The sequence below is a fragment of the Bombina bombina genome, chromosome 1 (assembly GCF_027579735.1).
Source record: "Bombina bombina isolate aBomBom1 chromosome 1, aBomBom1.pri, whole genome shotgun sequence".
NCBI lineage: Eukaryota > Metazoa > Chordata > Amphibia > Anura > Bombinatoridae > Bombina > Bombina bombina.
The window spans coordinates 718,388,499-718,412,127 of record NC_069499.1 but is presented as its reverse complement, the minus strand read 5'-3'; positions in this window follow the sequence as shown (position 1 = coordinate 718,412,127).

The window sequence follows — 23,629 nt, the reverse complement described above, 5'->3', positions numbered from 1 at the left end:
GGGTCCTGGCACCTACCCATACACCAACAGACAAGCAGCAGAAGGAATCGCGACGAAGAAGCAGATGGGCGTACTTGCTCTGGAATCAACAGGGAACAGTGCAGGAGCCACGGATTGTTCCCCAAACACAACGGAAAGGCCAGCAGATCCTCTGAGGGACTTACTGCGGCGAGCACCCGGAGCCTGCAAAAACAGCAAGAGCACCTAATCATGGAGCGGCACATTATTACAACCATATAAAGAAGCAAGCGGGTAACAGCAAATTCAATTTAATTTATTATAATAAGACAAAAAAGGTGACGTTTCGGGACCTTAATCCCTTAATCATACCATACCTCTTACAAACAAACAAGTGGTTTATATACAGGTGTACCACAAGGTGGTGCTAGAGAGCCATTAACCCATTAGTGGTTGGAATTACTATTTCACTATCAGTATATCTAAATTCAATTGTAAATTCCTCTTGAAAATTCTAAAATAAATAATATGCAGATGTAATACTTTAACAATTACCACAATTATGTTTAACATAATCTTGAAAATTCTAAAATAAATAATATGCAGGTGTAATACTTTAACAATTACCACAATTATTGTAATGTTTAACATAATCTGAAACCACCAATGTTATATAAATACAGAAAGATCCCAATCTTTGTTCATTCCTTTAGGTTCAAGACATTCAAGCTCATAAATCCAGTAAGCCTCTCTTTGTTTAAGGAGATTTTCCCTATTACCTCCTCGCCTTGGACTGACAATACTATCTATGATTTGAAATTTTAATTGACTAATAGAGTGGCCTGCTTTTAAATAATGGGCTGCTACAGGGGCTTTAATATTGCCTGTCCGAATATTACTCTTGTGTTCAATGATTCTATCTTTGGCAGCCCTTGTCGATTCCCCAATATAAATCCAACCACATGGGCATTTGATCATGTAAATTATAAAAGAACTTAAGCACGTGAAGACATTTTTAATATCATATTTTTTACCCGTATGGGGATGATAGAACACTGCCCCCTTAGTCATATTACTGCAACACGAGCAGTTCAGACAGGGGAAACAGCCTTTATTTTTAGAAGTAATGTAACTAGGTCCTGATTTTTTATCAGAACCAATGTCTGCTCTCACTAATTTACTTTGAATGTTAGTACCTCTCTTAAAGGCTGACATAGGGGGCTGTTGAAATTCAAGAATAGATGGATTGCACTCTGATAAAATGCTCCAATGTTTATTAATGATACGTAGTATCTATTTACTTTGAGCATTATATTGTGATACAAAGATTAGTCTGTCAGACTTCTCATTACCATCTTTATCCTTGCAATTCAACAGCTTAGATCTGGGAATTAATTTAACTGTTTCTATTTAATCAGAAATTAATTTAGGGGGGTAACCCCTTTCAATAAATTTTTTTCCCATTTCGGTCAGTCTTTTAACTAATATGTTCTCATCAGATATAATTTTGCGAACCCGCAACATTTGGCTATGTGGCAATGACTTAAGTAAAGAAGGAGGGTGAGCACTTTCAAATCTTAACAAACTATTCCGATCTGTTTTTTTCTGAAAGAGATCAGTTTTAAAGCTATTATCCTTCTTGATTACTCTCACGTCCAGGAAGTCTATCTGTTCTTCACTCCAAACCAATTTGAACTTAATATAATTAGTAGATGAATTTAAGTCATTGACCAAAGATTCCAGGGTTCCAACGTCGCCCAACCAAACACCAAAAATATCGTCGATATAGCGCCACCAAGTGGCGCCATATCGAACAAATAAAGGATTTGAAAAAACAAATCTTTCCTCAAAAAAAATCATAAAAATATTCGCGTAATTGGGGGCGACGTTGGAACCCATAGCTGTCCCTTGGAGTTGAAGAAAGAAGTCGTCCTGAAAGAGAAAATAATTGCCACAGAGTACAATAGTGAGAAGTTGTATAAAAAAGTCTACCTGTGCTGAAGTATATTTATTATCAGTCCTTAATAGGGAATCAACTGCATCTATTCCACTAGTGTGTTTTATATTAGTATAAAGACTTTCTACGTCTAAACTAAATATAATAAATTTATTAGTGGGTAGGTCAAGAGAGTCTAATTTCCTAAGGAAATCTCCTGTGTCCTTTACAAAGGAACTGGATAGTTCCACATAAGGGCGTAAAATTTTATCAAGGAATATAGAAATGTTTGTACAAACAGAATTAGTAGAAGCCACAATAGGGCGACCGGGGGGCTTTTTGATATCCATTATTACAACCACCAGAGTGACGCCGGCCACATGGGACATATGATGTGACTAAAGCAATTGTGATAAACACATTCCCATAATACTTGCACTCAGCAGTTACAGAAGGGCACAATTACTGTAATAAAGGCTGTCCTGACAGGTTTGCTGTGTCACTACATTGCAGCATTGGAATAATTGTTAAAGACTCATACACTGCTTCATTATTATACCTCTAAGAGAGCAGCACAAAAAGAAGATGATGGTGACACACAAATAGTCTCAAACTTACAAATAACCAGTTTACTTTGCCCTCTTATCTTAGGGCCCATCCACTGTAATAAAGGCTACCTTTATAAGTCTACTATATTACAGCACCACAGCATTTACACAATTTTCAGGGACTTACACCTTATCTTCTTATAAGACCATCACAGGAGTCACACAAAAAAAGAAGAAATCAGCATACAAACAGCCTCACTCTTGCAGGCAACTAGCTTATCTTACCATTTCATCTCAAAAGACCCATAAACAAGCACTTGAGCTTTTATTCAGGTAGCTCCAGAAATGGCCACAAAGAAAGGACCAAAGATGGATAAACATAACAAACCTCCACCCTCAGTATCCATGTTCTTTCAAACAGCTGAACACTCTGCTGCAGATATTGCACAACCACAAGAGGCTTCCATGTCAAGCTCTCAATCAGACACTCTCTCTACTCAGCATAATTCCCTATTTGCAATACAGTCCCAAATAGCAGACATACCCTCCAAAACAGACCTGGAGTCACTGAAGTATTTTATTAAGGGACCTTAAGAAAGATCTAAATGAAATAGGGTCTAGAATTGATTATTTAGAAGAGGGCCAATATACCCTAAACAACCTGGTAATCTCCAATACTCAACAACTATCAATATAAGATTCAATGATACAAACTCTTCAGGAAAAGATAGAAGATCTAGATAATTGGGGGAGGAGAATCTCAGGATCAGGGGCATCCCGAGGAGATAACTCAAGACCAACTTAAAACATATGTAAAAGATCTCTTCCTATCATTATCCCCCATGAACACCACCTCTTAATGAGGATATCAAGAGGATACACAGAGCACTGTGGCTTCTCCCTAAACCCCCCGCCCCTCGAGAGATGTTATCTTAAGATTCTTGAAATGTACAATTAAAGAAGAAATATGGCAAGCTGTGAGATCAAGACAGTCTATCTTGGTCCATGGCCATAACCTGCAAATTTACCAAAACCTCAGTCCCCAAACTGGTCAAAGGCGAAAAGTGGTTCATTTCTATACCAAAGCACAACATCAGATACCGCTGGGGGTTTCCTTTCAGCTTGATAGTTACGCACAACAGATCCCATTTCACATATAAAAGTTTCAAGGACTTGGACAACCTGTCAAAAATGATAAATATTCCACTAGTGCCACCTCCGGACAATATAATAGACACATCATCTCCTCACCTAACTGTGGCCAAAACAGCCCCAAAGATTGGCCCCCCACATCCAACAGAAACCTAACTATAAACACCAGCTACTACTGAATTCACAAACCAGCACATCATTAGGTTGTACACACGACCTTATGGGAAACTTCTGGAACTTTCTTCAACCCTTCCAACAAAGGAACTTCAACCCAGGATTAACGGTAGGATACAATACATTAATGGATAAACTGAACTCAGACAAAACTAGCCTTCCACACCTTGGCTAGCCATAGGTGACTCTAACCAAAAGACATTTCCACATATTCTTAATGCAACTACACCAAAATCCTGCTACTTAAATGTATAATGGGTAGACAAATCTCCCCCTCCCTTTCTTAGCATTTGAATATACCCGACCCAAGGTATAGATATCTGTTGGGCCCGATATATTCTAAATTCAACCTATTTCTATATAACTTTCCACGAACTGAGAGTGAAAGACGACAACAATCCATCCCCCTAATATGGTGTATGATGCAAAATGTACACTCGTTGTTGTTATTCAAAATGTTGTTCAGTTTATTATTGTTTTGCTGAAATTAATGTCTCTAATGTGTCTTGTTTCATGATTCCAACAATGTATGTCATATGTATATGCCTTTTTTCAGCCGTGCCATCAATCTCGAATATGCATATCCACCCCTTAAAACACAATGGCCTAGATTTGGAGTTCGGCGGTAGCCGTCAAAACCAGCGTTAGAGGCTCCTAACGCTGGTTTTGGCCGCCCGCTGGTATTTGGAGTCAGTGATTAAAGGGTCTAACGCTCACTTTTCAGCCGCGACTTTTCCATACCGCAGATCCCCCTACGCCATTTGCGTAGCCTATATTTTCAATGGGATCTTTCTAACGCTGGTATTTAGAGTCGTTTCTGAAGTGAGCGTTAGAGCTCTAACGACAAGATTCCAGCCGCCTGAAAATAGCAGGAGTTAAGAGCTTTCTGGCTAACGCCGGTTTATAAAGCTCTTAACTACTGTACCCTAAAGTACACTAACACCCATAAACTACCTATGTACCCCTAAACCGAGGTCCCCCCACACCGCCGCCACTCGATTAAAATTTTTAACCCCTAATCTGCCGACCGCCACCTACGTTATACTTATGTACCCCTAATCTGCTGCCCCTAACCCCGCCGACCCCTGTATTACATTTATTAACCCCTAACTTGCCCCCCACAACGTCGCCGCCAGCTACTTAAAATAATTAACCCCTAATCTTCCGACCGCAAATCGCCGCCACCTACGTTATCCCTATGTACCCCTAATCTGCTGCCCTAACATCGCCGACCCCTATATTATATTTATTAACCCCTAATCTGCCCCCCTCAACGTCGCCGACACCTGCCTACACTTATTAACCCCTAATCTGCCGAGCGGACCTGAGCGCTACTATAATAAATGTATTAACCCCTAATCCGCCTCACTAACCCTATCATAAATAGTATTAACCCTTAATCTGCCCTCCCTAACATCGCCGACACCTAACTTCAATTATTAACCCCTAATCTGCCGACCGGAGCTCACCGCTATTCTAATAAATGTATTAACCCCTAAAGCTAAGTCTAACCCTAACACTAACACCCCCCTAAGTTAAATATAATTTTTATCTAACGAAATAAATTAACTCTTATTAAATAAATTATTCCTATTTAAAGCTAAATACTTACCTGTAAAATAAATCCTAATATAGCTACAATATAAATTATAATTATATTATAGCTATTTTAGGATTAATATTTATTTTACAGGCAACTTTGTTATTATTTTAACCAGGTAAAATAGCTATTAAATAGTTAAGAACTATTTAATAGTTACCTAGTTAAAATAATAACAAATTTACCTGTAAAATAAATCCTAACCTAAGATATAATTAAACCTAACACTACCCTATCAATAAAATAATTAAATAAACTACCTACAATTACCTACAATTAACCTAACACTACACTATCAATAAATTAATTAAACACAATTCCTACAAATAAATACAATTAAATAAACTAGCTAAAGTACAAAAAATAAAAAAAGAACTAAGTTACAGAAAATAAAAAAATATTTACAAACATAAGAAAAATATTACAACAATTTTAAACTAATTACACCTACTCTAAGCCCCCTAATAAAATAACAAAGCCCCCCAAAATAAAAAATTCCCTACCCTATTCTAAATTAAAAAAGTTACAAGCTCTTTTACCTTACCAGCCCTGAACAGGGCCCTTTGCGGGGCATGCCCCAAGAAGTTCAGCTCTTTTGCCTGTAAAAAAAAACATACAATACCCCCCCCCCAACATTACAACCCACCACCCACATACCCCTAATCTAACACAAACCCCCCTTAAATAAACCTAACACTAATCCCCTGAAGATCTTCCTACCTTGTCTTCACCATCCAGGTATCACCGATCCGTCCTGGCTCCAAGATCTTCATCCAACCCAAGCGGGGGTTGGATGAAGAAAAAAAATATGCAGGGGTCAGCGATAGCGGGGGCGGCAGATTAGGGGTTAATAAGTGTAAGGCTAGGGGTGTTTAGACTCGGGGTACATGTTAGAGTGTTAGGTGCAGACGTAGGAAGTGTTTCCCCATAGCAAACAATGGGGCTGCGTTAGGAGCTGAACGCTGCTTTTTTGCAGGTTTTTTTTCAGCTCAAACAGCCCCATTGTTTCCTATGGGGGAATCGTGCACGAGCACGTTTTCGAGGCCGGCCGCGTCCGTAAGCAACTCTGGTATCGAGAGTTGCATTTGCGGTAAAAATGCTCTACGCTCCTTTTTTGGAGCCTAACGCAGCATTTGTTTGAACTCTCGATACCAGAGTTAATTTTATGGTGCGGCCAGAAAAAAGCCCACGGAGCGTTAACAGCCCTTTTACCGCCGAACTCCAAATCTAGGCCTATGCCTGTTAACCCTTTGAAATTAAGGTCCTCTCATAATGTCAAGGGGTTTAACATTTCACAAAAGAGATCCATAGCCATAAAAGAATACAAAAGACTCAGATGTAACATAGTGTTGCTACAAGAAACTAATTTTAAAAGGGGACACGAACCGCACTCATAATTAAAACAATTTGGCCCAGCATACTTTGCTTCTAACTCTACTAATCATAACGGAGGGGGAATCCTGTTCAATAAAGCCCTCCCTTTTAAGCTTATTACGACTAGTAAAGACAAAGAAGGGAGATATATAATTGTTACAGGGTTACTATATAACAAGCTCATAATAATAGCGAATGTCTAGGCCCCAAACACAGATTCATCCTAATTTTTTCAACACACAAGTAACAAAAAACTAGAAATGACCAGAGGTAGTTTGATAGTGGGATGAGACTTCAATGTGGCTTTAGATCATAGTACTGACTGTTCCTCAGGACACTCATCAGTTCCAAACAAGTCACTGAAATCAATAAAGTCAAGCCTGTCTAACCTGGCTGTTCTCAATGCTTGAGAAATTCACCACCCCAACACAAAAGACTATACTTATTCCTCACACCCCCCAGACATATACTAAGATAGACTATTTGATTATTGATGTTACCAGCCTAGCATATATCCAACATACTGACATTTCACCTCTCACATGGTCTGATCATGCCATGATCAGTTGTACCGCAAATGGCCCACATCACAAACCCAAGACAGAGTGTGGACACTAGACGAATCCCTACTAAAAAGATACCATGACTTACATTCAAATTACTAAGTCCATCGAAGAATATTTTAGAATAATAACTACACCTGACATAAGCATACAACACATCTGGGTTATAAGAGGAGGAGAACTCATAGCCCTGAAAGTGGCCAAAACATCAACAGTTTTACCTAAAATCTCTACTAGAAGACTTAAACAAACTACAAGACACCCACAAATCATACCCTCACGACCGCTCCCTATCTGAAAGCATAGAACATAAAAGACAACAACTAAATCAGTATTTAGGTATTGAAGCAAAACGCAGGGTCCTTTTCTTAAAGAAAACCTACTACAAAGGCGCTAATAAACAAGGAAAGATGTTAGCTAGACAGCTTAGGTGTCAGGATAGGTTAAGTCCAGAGTTAGACCCAAATGCTAGAATGAAGTTTGAATAACACTCTAGCACTGTGAGTATATTCCAGGATCTGACCCTGCGACAGCTGCAATAATATACTCACTGAAATAAACTGGAAGTTGGTACAGCAGGGTCAGGAGAAGAAACTTCAGGTAGATAGGGTTAACCAAAAGAGTAATCCATCAAGCAATAACCGGCAACTTGAAATCAGGCAGGTAGGGGTTAACCAGAAGAATTTGTCAAACAAGCAAAGTCCAGCAATGTGTTATCAGGCAGATTGGGGTTAAACAGAATTGTCTAGCAAGCAAAGTTCCAGCAACGTGTAATCCGGTAGTTTGGGGTTAATCAGTAGAATAGTCAAACAAGCAAAATCCAGCAACGTGTTATCAAGCAGTTTGGGGTTAAACAGTGAAATGTTCAAACAAGCAGAGTCCAGGTAACAGGAATCAGGCAGGTAGGGTTAAGCAGGGTAAGAGTCAAACAAGCCAGCAATTCTAATCAAACTAGAGATTATCCCTGTTACTATTCGCCTGCTTAATAGAAACACTTGCGACCAAAATAAGACACCATTTAGAAATATCAGGTATACCAATTAAAGGAAAGGGAATACAAGCTGTCCATGTTCGCAGACGATATTCTCTTTTCCTTTAACCCCGAAAGCTTAATTCCCCATTTGTTAAAAGAACTAGTCAAATTCTATAAACTCACAAACTTCCTGGTTAACCAAGCTAAATCAAATATTCTAGGTATAGACAAAAAAATATATTTGCAGGAGCACCGTGGTTAAGGGTAAAATTCAAATACTTTATTGGTAAATATACAGGGTGTCCTCACCCAGAGGGTAAAATACAGAGAAGTATCAAATGAAAAAATAGGCTGACCGGTTTCGGCTACTGCCTTACTCCTAGCCTGCTTAAAACCATATGGTAACTTGCAAACTTAAAAACCTTCATGTGATTGCCCATTGGGTAGTGGGATAACTCTCCTCCCTCCCCTAAACCAATCAGGCTGTCCGGTTACACGTAATCCTACATAACAAACAGCTGAAATACTAAAATACAACAAAATTGTATGTATTTTAAAACATTTAGGATCAGTTACTGAACTTGACATTTAAACACTGTTTACTGCACCTCAGCTTGTCAGATCTGAAAGTCTAACCTATTCTGTCTCTATCTAGTTCACATAAATAGCTGATAGCTGCCGACACTCCTGTTTGTCTCACAAGAGCTTCAATTTGCTACTTCCAATAGATTATAATACAAATAGCATTAATCAAAGTGTATGTTCTATCGTGTGCATACAACATAAGCTGACCTGTTCGCCTGAGAAACTTGAAAAACACACCCCTTTGTTTATACTGCAAACTCCTGCCTTTCTTTTCCTCTTCTGACAACATAGCAACGGAAGAGTCCTTAGTGACTCACAAAGTTTCAATATTGTGAGTGTTTTAAACAATTAGAATAAATCTGTATGCCTAAAAATTTGAATTTAATAACTCATTGATGCTCCAACGTGTATCGGATCTGAAAGGCTATCCTACTATAGATACTAGTGGATCATGGAACTGGCTGCTAATTGTCAATACTTCCTATTTCATCTCAAAAAGGTTTACATATACTGCTTAAATAAAACTATGCTACAAATGCCTTTGTACCAGAGTGTGTTCTAACGTGTGCATGCTATTAGCACGTGCTGTCCCGATCACGTGGAAACTTTTCTAATCAACTTGTTTGTTTATACTACACTCCCCTGCCTTTTTTCAGACAGTGCGGACCAATCAGGGCATTGTGGCAACAAAGGAGTCCTTAGTGACTCACTGTTTGAATACAATAACTGTAATATAACTTAGATTCAATGCTAATGTGGTCACCCCCCATAATATCTCCACTATATTAGTGTTCTATAAGCCTAACACCATTAGGCTAACCTCTAGTAACAATTTAACTGCAAAATTGCAGTATATGTCAGTCTCTAGATGTATATTATAGATACATGTAAGGGAATCCTCCTAGTGTTGTATGTACACGTTTGAAATGGACTTCATCAAGGTGGTGTTTATATGGTCTAGACCTTGGCGCTAACAGCCACAGTTTGCTCAGCTAATACCAGAGCATAAGTTATTAAATAGTGTCTATAGATTGTTTATTACACTTACACTTGCAGTTACAGTTAAAGAGGATTTACCAGAAATTAATAAGGTCAAATTCTGAATTGAGACCTTCTGGAACTCTAGTCCTCAACCTGAAGATCCAGAAGGCTTCTCTTTCACCAAGTTTACATGTCCTATCCTCCCCTCTTGTCTGTGGGGATACCCTCTCTATTATTGTCCACGTAAAAAAATCTCACGTCCTTCTGGTGAATGGCAGAAAAATAATTTATTAGGGGGGTTGTTAGAATGCCCGCTCTGATGTCAGACAGGTGTTCTTTGATTCTCACCCTCTCCTCTCTGGTCGTAAGACCTACATACTGAAGGGCACAGTAAGTGCAAGAAATCAAGTACACCACATAATCGGATCTGCAATTCAGACAAAAGCTTTCTGGAAATTCTCTCCTGTGACCATAGAGTGAAAAGAATCCCCTGTTGTCACTCTCTCACAAGCTTTACAGGCCTGATGGGGGCACCGATACGTGCCATTAAATCTCAAACATGAGGAATTATCAGTCTGTTCCTTCTTTAGTCTTGTGGGGGCTACTATGTTCCCTATCGTCCTATTCCCCTTTAGGTAAAACTGACACCCCCTGTCACTGTTTCTCTCAGATCATCATCGGCTGATAATAGTTGAAAATTATTTCTTATTATCTGGCAAATCTGAGTGTACTGTTGGGAGTATTCTGTTATAAATGTAAGCTTGTTAACAGTGGTTTTTCCCCCTCTTCTGTTGCCTTGAATTAAGAGGCTCTCTCTGGGCACCCTGGTTACGGAATCCCTTGCTTTAGAAATAGTGGACTTTTTATATCCTCTTTCTGTCAGTCTAATGGACAATTTGTCTGCTTGTTTCTCATATGTACTTAGGCTAGTGTAATTTCTCTTTAGACAGATAAATTGTCCCCTCGCAACCACCACCACCACCACCTCTCTTTCTGACATGAAGCTAATACCCACATTATTTTGATTAAGTACTTTTACAAAGCCTGCAGATCCCTCAATGGACCTCTTCAAATGAACAGGAGGTCATTGATAAATCGCCTGTACCACACTATCTCCCATCTGAAGGGGTTCTGATCTCCAAAGACTTGGGAGAGCTCCCACCAACCCATGAATAGGTTGGCAAAGGAGGGGGCAAACTTGGCCCCCATTGCCATCCCACGTCTCTGGAGAAAGAACTCACCCTCAAACTTGAAATAGTTGTGGGCGAGAAGAAAGTGAGTAACCCTTGTAACATACTCTACAAAAATGTGATCTGCATTATAATCTCTCTCAAAGAAGTATTTTATCGCCTCCAAACCTTTCTCATGAGGTATGGTGGAGTAGAGGGATCTCACATCCACTGTTAACCATTTGAAATCACTCTGCCAGACCACATCAGAGAGGAGGTTCAGAACATGTTTCATGTCAGATAAGAAGCTCCAAAGGGCACTTACTAGTGGCTGTAATATGCCATCAAGCCGACATCCATCCTCAACGAAGCCGGGAGAAGTCCTCAGCAAAGTGGCAAGAAGTCCTCAACGAAGCCAGGAGAAGTCTTCAAGCCGGCAGAAGTGGTCCTCCAGACGAGCAGAAGTCTTCATCCAGATGGCATCTTCTGTCTTCATTCATCCGGCGCGGAGCGGGTCCATCTTCAAGACATCCGGCGTGGAGCATCCTCTTCTTCCGACGACTAAAGACGAATGAAGGATCCTTTAAATGACGTTATCCAAGATGGCGTCCCTTGAATTCCGATTGTTTGACAGAATTCTATCAGCCAATCGGAATTAAAGGGAAAAAAAATCCTATTGGCTGATGCAATCAGCCAATAGGATTGAGCTTCAATCCTATTGACTGATCCAATCAGCCAATAGGATTGAGCTTGCATTCTATTAGCTGATTGGAACAGACAATAGGATTGAAGCTCAATCCTATTGGCTGATTGTCATCAGCCAATAGGATTTTTTCACCTTTAATTCCGATTGGCTGATAGAATTCTATCAGCCAATCGGAATTCAAGGGATGTCATCTTGGATGACGTCATTTAAAGGAACCTTCATTCGTTGTTAGCCGTGGAAAGAAGAGGATGCTCCGTGCCGGATGTCTTGAAGATGGACCCGCTCTGCTCCGGATGGATGAAGATAGAAGATGCCGTCTGGATGAAGACTTCTGCCGGCTTGGATGAGGACTTCTTGCCGCTTCGCTGAGGACTTCTCCCGGCTTTTTGAGGATGGATCTCGGCTCTTCAAAACTGTAAGTGGATCTTCAGGGGTTAGTGTTAGGTTTTTTTAAGGGTTTATTGGGTGGGTTTTATTTTTAGGTTAGGGTTTAGGCAGCAATAGAGCTAAATGCCCTTTTAAGGGCAATGTCCATCCAAATGCCCTTTTCAGGGCAATGGGGAGCTTAGGTTTTTTTAGTTAGGATTTTATTTGGGGGGGTTGGTTGTGTGGGTGGTGGGTTTTACTGTTGGGGGTTGTTTGTATTTTTTTTTTACAGGTAAAAGAGCTAATTTTTTTGGGGCAATGCCCCGCAAAAGGCCCTTTTAAGGGCTATTGGTAGTTTAGTTTAGGCTAGGGTTTTTTTTTGTTTTTTTTGGGGGGGGGACTTTTTTATTTTGATAGGGCTATTAGATTAGGTGTAATTAGATTACATATCTTATAATTTATTTTTTTATTTTGTGTAATTTAGTGTTTCTTGTTTTTTTGTAATTTAGGTAATTGTATTTAATTTATGTAATTTATTTAATTGTTGTGTAAGGTTAGGTGTGAGTGTAACTCAGGTTAGGTTTTATTTTACAGGTAAATTTGTATTTATTTTAGCTAGGTAGTTAGTAAATAGTTAATAACTATTTAGTAACTATTCTACCTAGTTAAAATAAATACAAAACTTGCCTGTAAAATAAAAATAAACCCTAAGATAGATACAATGTAACTATTAGTTATATTGTAGCTAGCTTAGGGTTTATTTTATAGGTAAGTATTTAGTTTTAAATAGGAATTATTTAGGTAATGATAGTCATTTTTATTTATATTTATTTTAATTATATTTAAGTTAGGGGGTGTTAGGGTTAGACTTACGTTTAGGGGTTAATGACTTTAGTAAAGTGGCGCCAGATTAGGGGTTAATTACTCTTAGGTGTTCTTTTCAGGGGGGGTGTCAGTCAGGACTGGGCCTCGGGTACATCGTACCAACTGAAAATGAATATATTATTTGATAAGGATATCCGGAGAACAGCACTTCAGACCACGCAGCAATAAGTCTAAAACTATTCTCCTTTATTGAAAGATAAAAGGCACGTCTTATAGGCGAAAGTTACAGCATACAGGGTTAACATGACCATGTTATTTTACACAGTGTTTGTCAGGAAAAATACAAGCTCATTATTATAATTAGGTAAAACAGAGTTTTGAGAAGCAATATTTCTATAGTCATAATAACAAATGCATTTAGTACCAAAGCAAGGTTATATGAGCATCTTATAGAGATATCACCTTCCAGGCATCTTGCCCAGAACATCTGCAAGGCCAAACTAGCTCTAACAAACTAATAACAAATCTGTCTTTCCCACTACAGAATGATTGCTATAATAAATGTTATTCAGACAAGATGGATGCCAAAGACAAAATGGTAGCTAAGAACAAGATGGCGCTAGTCATACTAACAATAATTCCTAACATACCACAGAATAACACAAAAATAGAAAAGCACAGAAAATTAGTAAAGCCTTTAACCCCTTAACGACCAACGACGTATGGGGTACGTCCTGCAAAAAAATGCAGTTAATGACCAAGGACGTACCCCGTACGTCGTTGGTCTTTGAAAGCAGTGGAAGCGATCCTGATCACTTCCAACTGCTTTCATGTTATAGCAGTGATGCCTCGATATTGAGGCATCCTGCTATAACATTTTTTAGCCGTCCGATGCAGAGAGAGCCACCCTGTGGCCCTCTCTGCATCGGCCATTGATGGCCATGTTCGTTGGTGGGTGGGAGCTTACCAAGGGAGGCGGGTGGGCGGCCATCGGTGGGAAGGGGGGCGGGATCGATTGTGGGTGCACGCGCACGTGCACGGGTGCGGACGCGCGCACGTGCACGGGAGCGGGGCGCGCGCGCGGGTGGGAACCCTACACTATGAAACAATGATGGTACTCGGTGGGAGTGAGGGTGGGCAGCTCAAAACTTTAGCAGCTCAAATGTTTAGCGATCTGGTAGGGGTTGGGGGGTTGGGGGTTGAGGGAGGGCAGCTACACTACAGAAAATAGTATTTTTTAAAAAAATAAATAAAAAAAAACATATTTCATTTCAAACTGGGCACTGGCAGACAGCTGCCAGTACCCAATATGGTGCAATAAGGCAGAGAGAGGGGGGTTAGAGAGCTGTTTGGGGGGGATCAGGGAGGTTGGGGGCTAAGGGAGGATACTACAGAACAGAATTATTATTTAAAAAAAAAAAAAAAAAAAAAAAACTCTTATTTTAGTACTGGCAGACTTACTGCCAGTACTTAAGATGGCGGGGACAATTGTGGGGTGGGGGAGGGAAGAGAGCTGTTTGGGAGGGATCTGGGGGTGTGATGTGTCATGTGGGAGGTTGATACCTACACTAAAGCTAAAATTAACCCTGCAAGCTCCCTAAAAGCTCCCTAATTAACCCCTTCACTGCTGGGCATTATAAACGTATGGTGCGCAGCGGCATTTAGCTGCCTTCTAATTACCAAAAAGCAAAGCCAAAGCCATATATGTCTGCTATTTCTGAACAAAGGGAATCCCAGAGAAGCTTTTACAACCATTTATGCCATAATTGCACAAGCTGTTTGTAAATAATTTTAGTGAGAAACCTAAAATTGGGAAAATTTTACGTTTTATTTTTATTTGTTCGCATTTGGCGGTGAAATGGTAGCATGAAATATACCAAAATGGGCCTAGATCAATACTTTGGGTTGTCTACCTCACTACACTAAAGCTAAAATTAAAACTACAAGCTCCCTACAGCTCCCTAATTAACCCCTTCACTGCTGGGCATAATACACGTGTGGTGCGCAGCGTCATTTAGCGGCCTTCTAAATACCAAAAGGCGATGCCAAAGCCATATATGTCTGCTATTTTTGAACAAAGGGGATCCCAGAGAAACATTTACAACCATGTATGCCATAATTGCACAAGTTGTTTGTAAATAATTTCAATGAGAAACCTAAAGTTTGTGAAAACATTTGTGAAAAAGTGAACTTTTTTTTTTATTTGATCGCATTTTGTAGTGAAATGGTGGCATGAAATATACCAAAATGGGCCTAGATCAATACTTTGGGATGTCTTCTAAAAAAATATATATACATGTCAAGGGATATTCAGGGATTCCAGACAGATATCAGTGTCCCAATGTAACTAGCGCTAATTTTGAAAAAAAGTGGTTTGGAAATAGCAAAGTGCTACTTGTATTTATTGCCCTATAACTTGCAAAAAAAGCAAAGAACATGTAAACATTGGGTATTTCTAAACTCAGGACAAAATTTAGAAACTATTTAGCATGGGTGTTTTTTAGTGGTTGTAGATGTGTAACAGATTTTGGGGGTCAAAGTTAGAAAAACTGCGTTTTTTTTCCATTTTTTCCTCATATTTTATCATTTCTTTTACAGTAAATTATAAGATATGATGAAAATAATGGTATCTTTAGAAAGCCCATTTAATGGCGAGAAAAACGGTATATAATATGTGTGGGTACAGTAAATGAGTATGAGGAAAATTACAGCTAAACACAAACACCGCAGAAATATAAAAATAGCCTTGGTCCCAAACGGACAGAAAATGGAAAAGTGCTGTGGTCATTAAGGGGTTAAAAACAGTATAAGCCTGATACTACGGTAACATAACTCTATGTGAGAATACTGTAAAGAAAGATATTCACATGTAGTGGTATAATTTTATAGGCTATTAGGGCACAATTTGTCACTGCACATAGGTGCGGCCTCTCCAATACTCTCTGTCTACCACCCAGCATCCTCAAACTACTGGTCTATCTGCACAAAGACCCAATCAGCCCCCTATCTACCCCCAAACAACGCTGCAACTTTATGTCTCCACCTGCAGTGCTAGCAACCCCCATATGTCCAACAATTTCTTGCTCTGTACATTCACCACAGTGAAGCATGACATGGGAACAGCACAAATGTCTCTAGGTGGCCTCTGATAACTTTAAGAACAGTCCTTGTCCTCTTAGAGCGCTCCACCTTCCTCAGACACTTTGCTTCAAAACCATAGTCCATTTGCAGTGGGGGTGCTTATCCGGTGTTCTTCTGCAGGTAGATGCTGGAAGACAGATGGTTTGTTCATGGGGTAAACAAGGGAAGCCAGCTGATCCCCATATCAAGCAGACACTTGAGTCAGAAGGAGTCTAAGAAGAAAACAAAACAGCACAAGATGAGTACACACCCTGATACAATCACAAATATGCCCAAATAAAACTTCTTTCACCTTGATGTAAGCATCACAATTCCTTTAACTTAACTTATCCTGTCATTTAAAACCAGGAAAGCATTGTGGATATATAATACAAACTACTTTTACAGAGAATAATTCACAGCTTCTCTATACAATTTAAATGATACTTCATGAATACTAAGCAAGTGAAAACTGCTAGACTTCATCAAGAGACTGAATGGCTATGCTAAGTAACTTATGCTAAGGCCTGCCCTGCAACACAAATGAAAAATAAAAAAAACAGTCAATAAAAATATTTCCTTTAAAATGAATTTCTTCACACTGTCACTTAGAACTACTAAAAATAAAAGAACCTAGTGTTGCTTCATTCTGCAATGCTACTATCTGTAATGTTTATAATTCTCCAACTATGATCTTAATAGTCAGCAATCTCATCTGATATAAACACTATCTGCTAGTTTACTAATTATGTTATGCAACCTAAATTCTCTCACACTTCTGTATGAGGAAAGAATACAACTATAACATCATTTAAAACTACAAACTCTTTTAAAGGTAAACACATCTTTATGGTAAGATGATTCCTTTCATTGCCAAACATCTGGAATTACAAAATTCAAATTGCAGATACCATACCAAGTAATAAAAGGGAAAAAAATACATTTGCTTTTATAACACAGCTCCACTAAGAGCCATGGTAGGTAGACAATATACCATCAATATAACTATAATTATGCTACTCCCTAAACTCTGTATAATTAATATAAATTTCTAGCTGAGACGTGTTCTCACTGTGTTCCATAGGGTGAAGGGTCTAAAATATTCTGATATATTGCAGCATTTTCTTTAAACTATAAAGGTGCAAACATATTTTCTATACTCAGTGGACCATTCAATAGGTTACAATACTGCAAGGTTTAGGGTTACACTTATCTAAAGGGTTACTTTGTTTAAGTACATAAACTACAATGTGCACTAATACAAATAAGGCATACTTTTCGGCAGACAAAACTATATGACTTCTTATAACTAATATGATCAACAAATAATAACACAAATACAAGAGCATACAAAACAAGCAATATAAGTAAACAAGTTAAAACAATACTCCCCTAATTTAATTGTTGTTGACTCTGTAACCACGTAACAGGTCCTAAATACCAACAGGCAAGGCACAGTCCAGAGAAGTATAGTCTTTATGTTCTGAAGACACACATCATAGGAAACAGTCATAGATTACCCAGAGTCCAGTTCTGGGGCTGGTACCAGCATACAAAGCAAAAAATGGATCCAAAGATAGTTCAGCAACTTTTACTGCAGCATGGTGGTTAAAACAAGCTTTCATTGTTTCTTTCTTTAAAAGGTTTACTTGCATTCAATCTTTTGGAGAGTGCACTATGGAATTTTATCTGTACAGATTTTACCTAAATATGAAAAACTCAAAAATAATTCAGTTAGTGTCTTTAATCTCTGGATACAGCTTCATGATCTCATCCTGCAAATACAAATATTGTGTTAAGAACAAAATAGAAAAATTAAAAACATTTTACGTTCATTTACTTACTTAAAATAATCACCCAAATCACATAAAGATAGTCATCAATACTTCCCCCTTTGTTTGCGGGAACCACCCTATGTGTCACACAAACACAAGATAACAATAAACTAAAAGACAATTCATGCACTCCACTCATGCATGTAGTACACTATTCTGAGCATCAGGCAAAATCAAATACACCTCAATATTCAATATTCCATTCATACAGCAGCACCCTTCCACACGCATTCACTAAAAATAAAAAAACACAAACTGTCCATTCCACAAAACAAAAAAATAACAGCCGACACAAACTTTTAACAATCAGAATTAACCTGAAATTCAACACATATACTTACATATTCACTGAAACACAGCACTCGCAAAACACTACAAATAATTAAAATACTATCGCCTAGATTTAGAGTTCTGCGGCCAAAGGGGTGCGTTAGCTACGCGTGCTTTCTTCTGGCCGCACCTTTAAAATAACTCTGGTATTGAGAGTCCACAGAATGGCTGCGTTAGGCTCCAAAAAAGGAGCGTAGAGCATATTTACCGCCACTGCAACTCTCGATACCAGAGTTGCTTAAGGACGCGGCCAGCTTCAAAAACGTGCTCGTGCACGATTCCCCCATAGAAAACAATGGGGCTGTTTGAGCTGAAAAAAAACCTAACACCTGCAAAAAAGCAGCGTTCAGCTCCTAACGCAGCCCCATTGTTTGCTATGGGGAAAAACTTCCTACGTCTGCACCTAACACTCTAACATGTACCCCGAGTCTAAACACCCCTAACCTTACACTTATTAACCCCTATTCTGCCGCCCCCGCTATCGCTGACACCTGCATATTATTATTAACCCCTAATCTGCCGCTCCGTAAACCGCCGCTACTTACATTATCCCTATGTACCCCTAATCTGCTGCTCCTAACACCGCCGACCCCTATATCTGCCCTCCCTATGAAGACTTCAATCGGATGGAAGACCTCTTCTGCCCCACTTGGATGAAGACTTCTACCGGATGGAGGACCTCTTCTTGCTCCGCTTGGATGAAGAATTTGGCTCGGCTGGGTGAAGACGACTCAAGGTAGGGAGATCTTCAGGGGCTTAGTGTTAGGTTTATTTAAGGGGGGTTTGGGTTTAATTAGGGGTATGTGGGTGGTGGGTTGTAATGTTGGGGGGGGGTATTGTATGTTTTTTTTTACAGGCAAAAGAGCTGAACTTCTTGGGGTATGCCCCGCAAAGGGCCCTGTTCAGGGCTGGTAAGGTAAAAGAGCTTTGAACTTTAGTATTTTAGAATAGGGTAGGGCATTTTTTTATTTTGGGGGGCTTTGTTATTTTATTAGGGGGCTTAGAGTAGGTGTAATTAGTTTAAAATTGTTGTAATATATTTCTAATGTTTGTAAATATTTTTTTATTTTTTGTAACTTAGTTCTTTTTTATTTTTTGTACTTTAGCTAGTTTATTTCATTGTATTTATTTGTAGGAATTGTATTTAATTTATTTATTGATAGTGTAGTGTTAGGTTTAATTGTAGATAATTATAGGTATTTTATTTAATTAATTTATTGATAGTGTAGTGTTAGGTTTAATTGTAACTTAGGTTAGGATTTATTTTACAGGTAAATTTGTAATTATTTTAACTATTTTAGCTATTAAATAGTTCTTAACTATTTAATAGCTATTGTACCTGGTTAAAATAAATACAAAGTTACCTGTAAAATAAATATTAATCCTAAAATAGCTATAATATAAATATAATTTATATTGTAGCTATATTAGGATTTATTTTACAGGTAAGTATTTAGCTTTAAATAGGAATAATTTATTTAATAAGAGTTAATTAATTTTGTTAGATTAAAATTATATTTATTTTAGGGGGGTGTTAGTGTTAGGGTTAGACTTAGCTTTAGGGGTTAATACATTTATTAGAATAGCGGTGAGCTCCAGTCGGCAGATTAGGGGTTAATAATTGAAGATAGGTGTCGGCGATGTTAGGGAGGGCAGATTAGGGGTTAATACTATTTATTATAGGGTTAGTGAGGCGGATTAGGGGTTAATAACTTTATTATAATAGCGGTGCGGTCTGCTCGGCAGATTAGGGGTTAATAAGTGTAGGCAGGTGGAGGGGACGTTGAGGGGGGCAGATTAGGGGTTAATAAATATAATATAGGGGTCGGCGGTGTTAGGGGCAGCAGATTAGGGGTACATAAGGATAACGTAGATGGCGGTCGGCAGATTAGGGGTTAAAAAAAATTAATCGAGTGGCGGCGATGTGGGGGGACCTCAGTTTAGGGGTACATAGGTAGTTTATGGGTGTTAGTGTACTTTAGAGCACAGTAGTTAAGAGCTTTATAAACCGGCGTTAGCCCAGAAAGCTCTTAACTACTGACTTTTTTCTGCGGCTGGAGTTTTGTTGTTAGAATTCTAACGCTCACTTCAGACACGACTCTAAATACCAGAGTTAGAAAGATCCCATTGAAAAGATAGGATACGCAATTGACGTAAGGGGATCTGCGGTATGGAAAAGTTGCGGCTGAAAAGTGAGCGTTAGACCCTTTTTTGAATTACTCCAAATACCGGCGGTAGCCTAAAACCAGCGTTAGGAGCCTCTAACGCTGGTTTTCACGGCTACCGCCAAACTCCAAATCTAGGCCTATGAGATCACACTAAAATAAAATCCCTAACCATAAATTTAGAAAGAAACACACAAACACCTAAGTACCCTATTTTGGGAAAGATCAGATAATAATGGTACAGCCACTGTTCTATATAGCTCCTGATCGCATGTACAGTGCAAAGCCACTGTTAAATAAATCATGTGTGGCACACATAGTTTGTGAAAAGCTCTAGACTCCAGTCTATACTTTTTACATAACCAAGATGTTAATAAATACACAATTATTTGATTTAACTTTTTTTTATATAATTTGATATTCACCATTTTGCAGCTCTCTAGCTAAATATAACAATTGTATATACCAAAAAATTGAGCTTTCTACAAAAGAATAATAATTTACACGAATAGATTAAAAGGAAAAATTTCCCCTTTAAATTGTTCTCAATGATTCATCGTCCTTACTTATAATAAAAATGTATACTGAAGTTCATTGGATAGCCTAAGCAAACACAGCCAGCATAAAAAAAACACTCTCACAGTGGGGTGCAGGATAGTTAAAGGGACATTTTACCCAAATTAAAAAAAAGATATCTTTAATTGCAACTGCTGACACAGTTACTAGTGTTTTGCTTACAATAAACCCCATCTTCTTTCTCTGTAAATATTTCTTTAAAATCTCAGATTTTATATCAATTTGCCCGTACCCCCTGAAATATTGCACTGAGCTCTGGTTTTACAGACAAATATAAGATAAGGAACACAATGAGATATGTTTATTATCCAAAATTCAACCCATTGCAATAAACTGTGTTTTGAAAGCACAAAACCAGCTACTTCATATATACAAATAAACTCGCAAATGCAATTTCTCCTATATTTTTTATACTATTCAGCTTGTATAACAAGCCATTGAAAATACATTAATATAAAAACAATGTTACAGTGTACTGTCCCTTTAAGGACTAACCATTTATCATGTAAATTACAAATGTATACCCTAGCCATGATTAGGAAACTTGTATTATTTACCACAAAAATTCTACTGCTTTACTGTATCATGACCTGCATATTTAAATGAGAGCCATCACAGCATAAATAATACCCATTTATATTAAAACTTCTACTGAATTAATTTACTTGCAACAGAAACAGACCCAAATACTTTAGATAAATTTTAATGATATACTGCTTATAACCTTATTTTATCTTTTCCACTAACTACTTGCACAAATCTTGCAAATACAACATACTTGAATCAACCTGTTAATCTTTTATCATTTACCAGAACGTGACCGAAAGTCAGACAATCATCCGCACATTCACAAATCCCTTAATTAGTTCACTTACAAAAACAATATATTTATATGCCGCAACAGGTGGACAGTCTTCATTTGCATACAACAAATATCACTTAAAACTAAAAATCTGCTATTAATACAAATAATTAAGAACATACATATGACTTTAAAGTTACAACAATAACAAGCAAATTATTAGTGTCAGATTTCTTACCTAAGAATCCCTGATACACACAGCTCTAGCCTGCATCAAACATCAAGGCCAGCTTTCTTTTGCAGCGATTGTACACACAAATCATATCAACTCGCATACCTCAAATATTTCACTCCCAACATTTATTCTAAAGCAATTCCAACATACATCAAACTCTTAGTGACACAGAAAACACATTAACAGTCTCTTTCCTTGTTTCAGGAAAACATATATCTCATAATATACCAAAGACATTTAAGAATACATAAAGATTAACTTTCCACCAAATTTAAAATGTATTTGAAAGTGTCCGACTGAGACAAATTTCAAACAGGATAATACATTCTCTCTTTTTTTACAGTAAATCTTTTACACGTCATACAAGACACAGTGAGAACCGACAGACCAACACTCATTACACAGCACTGCCCCCCCCCCTTTCTCTACTCATAACTTCTCTAAATGCGGGAGAAAACTTCAGCATGCACAGCTCCCTGCCTTGAAACGAAACTGTTAACCCCTTTGTAGTCATTAAAAATGTAATAACATTCTCCTTTTCTCTATACATTATTATCAATATTTTGCTATGAGCAGACCCCATTTTTTAACAATACAATAAAAGCAGCAATGATAAAATGCACAGTCACTTAACATTTTCTAAGCACATCACAGTACAATCATATGGCAATAAAAGCAAGCAAGCAAAAGCAAAAGCACCAAATATTAATTCAAATCCAGTGATAGATTACAAAAACTCTACTACTGTATAAGAATGTATAGGGACAACTTCAACACAGATGAGACTCAAACTCACCATAACAAAGTGATGCCAACTTGCCCGGGGGACTTAAAACCTTCCGTCAAATGCATGCTAACTTTTTATCTCTTGCGCGCTTCACCTAGCACAGGACTTTAACCTGTCTAGAGGGGGTTATATGCCGGCAGGACTAAAAACCTCCGCAAAAAAAACCTGCTTCTTTACTGCAGGAACCCCTTAACCCTTTATCATATATAACCAACACATATTACCAAAAAATAATTTAGGTTCAGATTCACAGAGGGAAAAGTTGAGTAAAAAACACTCATCTACTTACCCAGTGCGAATCCCATGAGCTGACACCAGAAACTGTTAGGTGTTCTTTTCAGGGGGGGGGTGTCAGTCAGGACTGGGCCTCGGGCACATCATACCAACTGGAAATTAATATATTATTTGATAAGGATATCCAGAGAACAACACTTCAGACCACGCAGCAATAAGTCTAAAACTATTCTCCTTTATTGAAAGATAAAAGGCACATCTTATAGGCGACAGTTACAGCATACAGGGTTAACATGATGACACGTTATGACCGTGTCATTTTACACAGTGTTTGTCAGGAAAAATACAAGCTCATTATTATAATTAGGTAAAACAGAGTTTTGAAAAGCAATATTTCTATAGTCATAATAACAAATGCATCTAGTACCAAAGCAAGGTTACATGAGCATCTTATAGAGATATCACCTTCCAGGCATCTTGCCCAGAACATCTGCAAGGCCAAACTAGCTCTAACAAACTAATAACAAATCTTTCTTTCCCACTACAGAATGATTGCTATAATAAATGTTATTCAGACAAGATGGATGCCAAAGACAAAATGGTAGCTAAGAACAAGATGGCGCTAGTCATGCTAA